We start from the raw sequence: 6,301 nt of genomic DNA, 5'->3' as shown, positions 1-6,301 counted from the left end.
TGCAGTCATTCATTGGTTTGATGGTATGGTAAATCATCACCATAAAGAGATTGTGTTTAATACATCTTTTCCAATTATACATTAATCAATTTCATTATTTTGTTTCAATATTTTAGTGACAAATTGCTCTTACAAGCAATATATAAAATAAGTGTAAATAATAAGTATATAAAGATCACTTTGTAATTGCAAAAAAGATTTTATGATTTGACTCCAGATATCACAAGTTGGTAGTAAAAAATATCATTCATTAAACATTTAAATATCAATGTTTTTCTGAAAATATTGCTTAGCTCTTCTTCAGAACATTATATCTGCCATAAAGAGAAAGAACATAATAGAGTAGATAGCTTTAAATTTGTAATAAGTCTAAAATGTTGAACTGCATTTATAATTTAATGTATATATTTCTCCTCTTCTATTTTACATTGGGTAGAAATCATTTTTCTTTTCCTTATGAACCTTAATTCAAAAAAATATTAACTTACTACGTACACTAAATCAAGAAGTCTGCAATGCATTTGAAAAAGGATGGCTGATGGCAGAGAGGTTCTCTGCTCTTGGGAAACTAACTGTCTAGCCAGTATGGGTTTATGTAAGAAATCATTTCAAAATACTTAGAGTGACCTAAAGTTAATTTCAGAATCCTACCAAAGTACATGAAAGGGTAAATATGTTATCTAATTTGGGTATAAGTTAAATCACTACTGCAGACAGCTGAAAGAGAGTTTCTGTGGTAGGAGGAGAGTATGTAGGATGGAGAGAATAATAACAGCCTCTAGAATGGACTGAAATGTACCCACAGGCAATGCCTGTGTTGTATGGTACACAGCTCTACTTTAATAGAATTAAATTATGTGTGCAGAAATGTAAATTAAGCATTTATGATTTCTGAATTTTCAGTATTTCTCTAGATGAGCTAGGCCATTTGGGGCCAGAGCTTCACATAAAAACAGACAAATAAATTTTTTTTGACAAATAAATTTAAAAAATGCACTGTATCAGTTTGGAATATTACTGCTAGTATATTAGAAATCTTGGCCTTTGTCCATCATTCCTTGGGTTTTTACGAATAGGTTAATATGTTGAAAAATGCAAGAAAATACATGTGAATTCAATACTTTCTTTTTCCTCAAATCAAACGTAAAATCCCATATTTTACAGGTCAGTCCAGATTAAGCCATTCATTAAGTAAGTGTTCAGTGGGAATGGGCAGACACAGAAAGAAATAGAATAAAATATGCATGCAACATTTTATATACATAACTTCATTAATTCTAATGAGGAAGGTGGTATCTTGGGTAATATAATTGGGAAGACACTGAAGATTGAGATATTTAAATTACTTGTTTACTTAAACATAAAATTTTTCATATACATTAAAATTTTAATACATTGAAGGGTGAATGACAGTTTCTGTACCCATGTTGATCAATTTGTCATAAAACTTTCATAATAGAATGTGTATTTCAAGTTTTTATGACAAACTCATTGGTTGGTAAGGTTGAGGTATGCATTTGTGCATTTTATATTCAGGCTAATATACATCAGAGTCAGTATAAAATTGCACACATACATTGATTATTAAAACTTTTATTGCCGGGCGGTGGTGGCGCACGCCTTTAATCCCAGCACTCGGGAGGCAGAGCTAGGCAGATCTCTATGAGTTCAAGGCCAGCCTGGTCTCCAAAGCGAGTTCCAGGAAAGGCACAAAGCTACACAGAGGAAACCCTATCTCGAAAAACCAAAAAAAAAAAATTATTAAGGCTCCAAAGCTACACAGAGAAACTCTGTCTCAAAAAAAAAAAAGCTTTTATTAGCCACGCATAGTAAGACTACACAATCTGTGTGTGTGTGTGTGTGTGTGTGTGTGTGTATGTCTATGTCACAGGCTCTTCATAAAGCAAACTATCAATTGTAAAATAAACAAAGGTATAGCCTGTGAACACATGAGAAAATCTTATCAATATGTAGACAATGATGTGCTACTACAGAAAACCATTTTGTTTATAGATCATATTGTCGTGACAAAGCCATCAAGTGTTAGAAAATGATTCCTCTATTTTGAGAAACAGCTTGTAAGATATGACAACACACACTGAAAATTTTGTCCTTTCAAATATGGCTTCAGTGGCCTACAATATTATTATTATATACTGTACTAAGTTCGCTTAAACAAGATTCCATTTCATAGCCTACTAGGCCAGTGATGTGTCTGTTTTGTTTGTATATCTTTCTTCATCAGTTTCATTATTCTGCTGTGGTTATTCTTTAAAATATATGTTATAATCATTTTTTGTTTAACGCACAATAACTGTTCAAATTTTTATAAAACTCACAAGAAAATTTTATTACTTAACTTTCCTAAAATGAAAAATGACAGGGCAAGAGTAGTCCTACTATTTACAGAATTTATTCTGTAGTGTTATGTAGTGTAGTTTTTTTTCTTTAGAGAAATGAAATATCTCATTGCTTATGGAAAAATCAGAAGGCATATGATTCTGGTTCAAAATATATTATAAATCAGTGACAAATTTTACTGGGCAGTATATATACCCAAGGAAATGTTCTGTATGATTGAAATATGGACTCCAAGAAAGGTAAAAGAATTGGGGGAGTAACCAGAACTCTACTTCTCAAACTTAATGAGATGAGATTTCCCTTGCACATTAAAGAAAGTTCTGGAATACTGGCCTTACTCTGATGAGCATCTTCACAAACTGCAGGTCTGGGACAGGAAGGCTCACACTAGGATTCTACAAGTATAGTGCCAGTCAAATTACTTTTTCAATAAGGTTTGTTTGTTTGTTTGTTTGGGGGACATTTTTTGTACTCTAAAATAAATTTTGCTGTGTGAATATTTTCTTTATTTTCATAAGGCATATCTAAAAGATTTGCTATGAAGCATGATTCATGAATATCATGAATATGACATGTTTATTAATTTTTCTAATCACTATTACTGGTGAATAGAAATAATACTACTTTTGAAAATTGAATTTATAAAATGTCCTTTCATGGAACTCACTGTTGAGGTCCAGTAGGTTTTGTTTGACCTTCTAGTGCTTCTCAAGGTAACTTACTATCTGTGAAAGTGATAGCTAACTATTTTAATGGTGTCTTAGGGCATTTAATCACTCCCTCAGAAGCATGAATAATGCCATTAGTCATCATCTTTGCCTCTACCATAGAATTCACTAAAATTATTTCGACAAAATTTTAATTATATGATACATTTACACAATGTTATTCATTGGGAAAATATCTCCTGCTCACATAAGTAGGAAAAATGTTAGGAAAATGGCAGGTTAAGCTAGACAAGCCTTGATAGTCATAAAAGACCACAGACTATTTTTCTTTTTGGTTTTTTGAAACAGAGTTTCACTGTGTAGTCCTGGCTGTTCTGGAACTCACTATTGTAGACCAGGCTGGCCTCAAACTCACAAAGATCTGCCTGCCTCTGCCTCTCCAGTGCTGGAATTAAAGGCATGTGCTGCCACTGCCCAGTTTAAGACTTTAGACTTTTAATATCGTAAGACCTTATTATGTGACTCCTTGAGTTTAATATTATATGTAATATATCTATAGATAATTCATTGCTTTATATCACCAATTCTCCCTAAATTTAATTTGTACCATAAGTGAGTTAATTAAAAATGGTTATTGATTGGTCATATTTTCTAATAATTAGCTCTTCCAAAACCATTCTTTTCTCCATGGATTTGAGAAAACACTTAAAGTAAAAATGTAAATTTTTATTATAATTTTATATTATAGGATTTTTGTTATTTCATTAAGGCAATTGGGGGGGGCATTTTCAAGACAGTTTCTCTGTGTAGCACTGATTGTCCTGAACTCACTCTGTAGACCAGGCTGGCCTGGAATTCACAGAGATCCACCTTCATCTACCTTCTGAGTGCTGAGATTAAAGGCATTTTTATGTACTTAATGTATATTATCTGTTTGGGTTGTTTTGTAGTTGTGATCTGTTAATCCTCCATTCAGAGATACTCTCACTTAACCTTCAGTCAGTACTGTGATATAAATGTACACACAATAAGTCAATATCAATTGGTACCATTACTACTGATATAATTTCTTGCTTTAGTTTGTTTACATTATTTTTTCAAATATCCCTTGGACATAGTATGTAGTCACATTCTTTTAAATATTGGCTGTGGATCTCTATTGTGTCCTGATAAACTCATGTCATATACATTTATTATAATGAATAGTTTGTTTTCCTTGTTTTTTTCTAAATTAACTACTTTTTTATGCTTTCATATTTCCTAATGTTATATATAAAATAATCTTTTTCATATAATTAGATATAATTTGAAAAGCTAAGTAGTAACTTTTAAAACTTTTTTTGTCAGAATTGATTGGTCTCTAGTGTAACCTTCTCTTCCAATACTATACTTATACTCTCATTTTAAAGACTTTTGTTTGGACTTTCAACTTTATGTCTGGAAGTTTACAGACTTTTAACTTTTAACCTGCATTTCTATAGCCTGAAATACAAAGATTAATTGATAATTAAATACTGAGTGTTAAAATAATGCAATATTCAATTGTTTAAAAACACTCAGTAATTAGAATAAAACAGAATATTCAATACTATCAAATATGTATGTAGTTTACCTTCATTTAATGAAAGAAGTTGTGATCTGGGAATTATTTTAGGTTATTCTGTTAATCCCAATTTCATATTAATTTTATTAATTTGCATTCTTTGTTCAATTTGTTGGTTCCCTTTTTTTTGTCCCCATCATCTTTTCAGTGTTGGGGTCAGTGAGAAGTCCCATAAAAGACCACAAGTCACGTATACAATCAACAAGAGCGTTTAATAAAAAATTCCAGCATGCAGAGGTCAACCATCTGACACAGTGGCAAATGGTGATCCTGAGAAGCTCAAAGGCTCTTTTTAAGCAGGATTAGGGGAATTCCAGCTGTGGTTAAGTGTACTTTGAAGAGATTGGGTATGGACCCTTACTGGTACAGGAATCATTTTATGATTGGCTCATGACATCTGGTCAGCAACTGTGGTTGCAGTGTCAGGAATCTGTCTGCTGTGTCAGGGGTCTATTTGACTGAACATAGCAAGAACAGTTCCTGCTTGTGGCCAGGTAGGACTGTGATTGGCTACCAGACAGGACGTACTACCTGAGGATCTGATAGAAACCAGACATGAGTCAACATAGGATGGTGGGGTAATATGGGGCAGAGGTCTTAGCAAACTGGACCCTTGGGAAAAAAAAAACAAAAAACAAAATGAAACAAACAGGAAAAAAACCCTGGCCCTTTTACGGTCAGTCCTGTTATAAGAGGAGACAGACACTTCATTCCCTCTTTGCTTTCCTGTTCCTCTGAATCATCTTCCTTCTGACATACCTCAGAGCTTTCTCCTCTTGGCTGCCCTTCCCCCATAGACTCATAGACAAAGAATATTGTCGATGGAGACAACTGTTTGAGGAGTTTTGTTTCTTGTTCACCTCCTCTAAAACTGATGCTGGGTATAGAACCCAGGGCTAAGCAAGTATTCTACTTTGAAAGTACATTTCCAACCAGCCAGTACTTCTTAAGTGAACTGTCTGCTAATATAGCTATATTTCCAATTTAACCTTGTCAGTGTGACCACAAAGCTTAACATAGGAGTACCTAGTGCAGAGCAACTGTGCATGTAACAATGAAATAAAGGGAAGATGTTGTTGGGGAATATTTGTTTAACTAGGCAAAGATGTGTTACATTTGTTCATGCTGCATTTGTTAACTATGTAAAGACGTGTTGCATTTGTGTTAATTAAGTAAAATTAATATGGGCTTAGAAAGGTAGTAGCAGGGAGGAGCTTAGTATGCGTTTTTTGTTTTTGTTTTTTGTTTTTTGTTTTTTTAAGTTGGGAAGTGTGGAAGGGAGTGGCTTCCAGGTTGCCAGCAAAGAGAGAAAGTTAGCCAGTTGCAGCTCTCTCTAAGCTTGCAGGATTTCACCCTAGCCTTTGAACTTTGAGTTTTATTAGTTCTATAGAGATTTAGTTAAAACTACCTTTAGGGGCAGCAACAGAGGAAACAGAATCCCCCCAGGCTATGGCCTTAGCAGCCCAGACACCAGTAGTTTAAATCAAAGCCACTGTAACAAAGATAAAACAAGATGCTGCTTCAGTCACCTGTTCCCCAAGTAGAAGGTACTACATTGTAAAGTGAGAAGTCCCACAGCAGTAGTAACAAGCTTCAAGTGATATCCCCAGTATGTCATGAAAAATCCACAATGACAAAAACAAAAATTATTTATACTCTATTTGAATTG

This window comes from Peromyscus eremicus, chromosome 14 (assembly GCF_949786415.1).
Source record: "Peromyscus eremicus chromosome 14, PerEre_H2_v1, whole genome shotgun sequence".
Lineage (NCBI taxonomy): Eukaryota > Metazoa > Chordata > Mammalia > Rodentia > Cricetidae > Peromyscus > Peromyscus eremicus.
Note: the sequence above shows the minus strand (reverse complement) of the source record.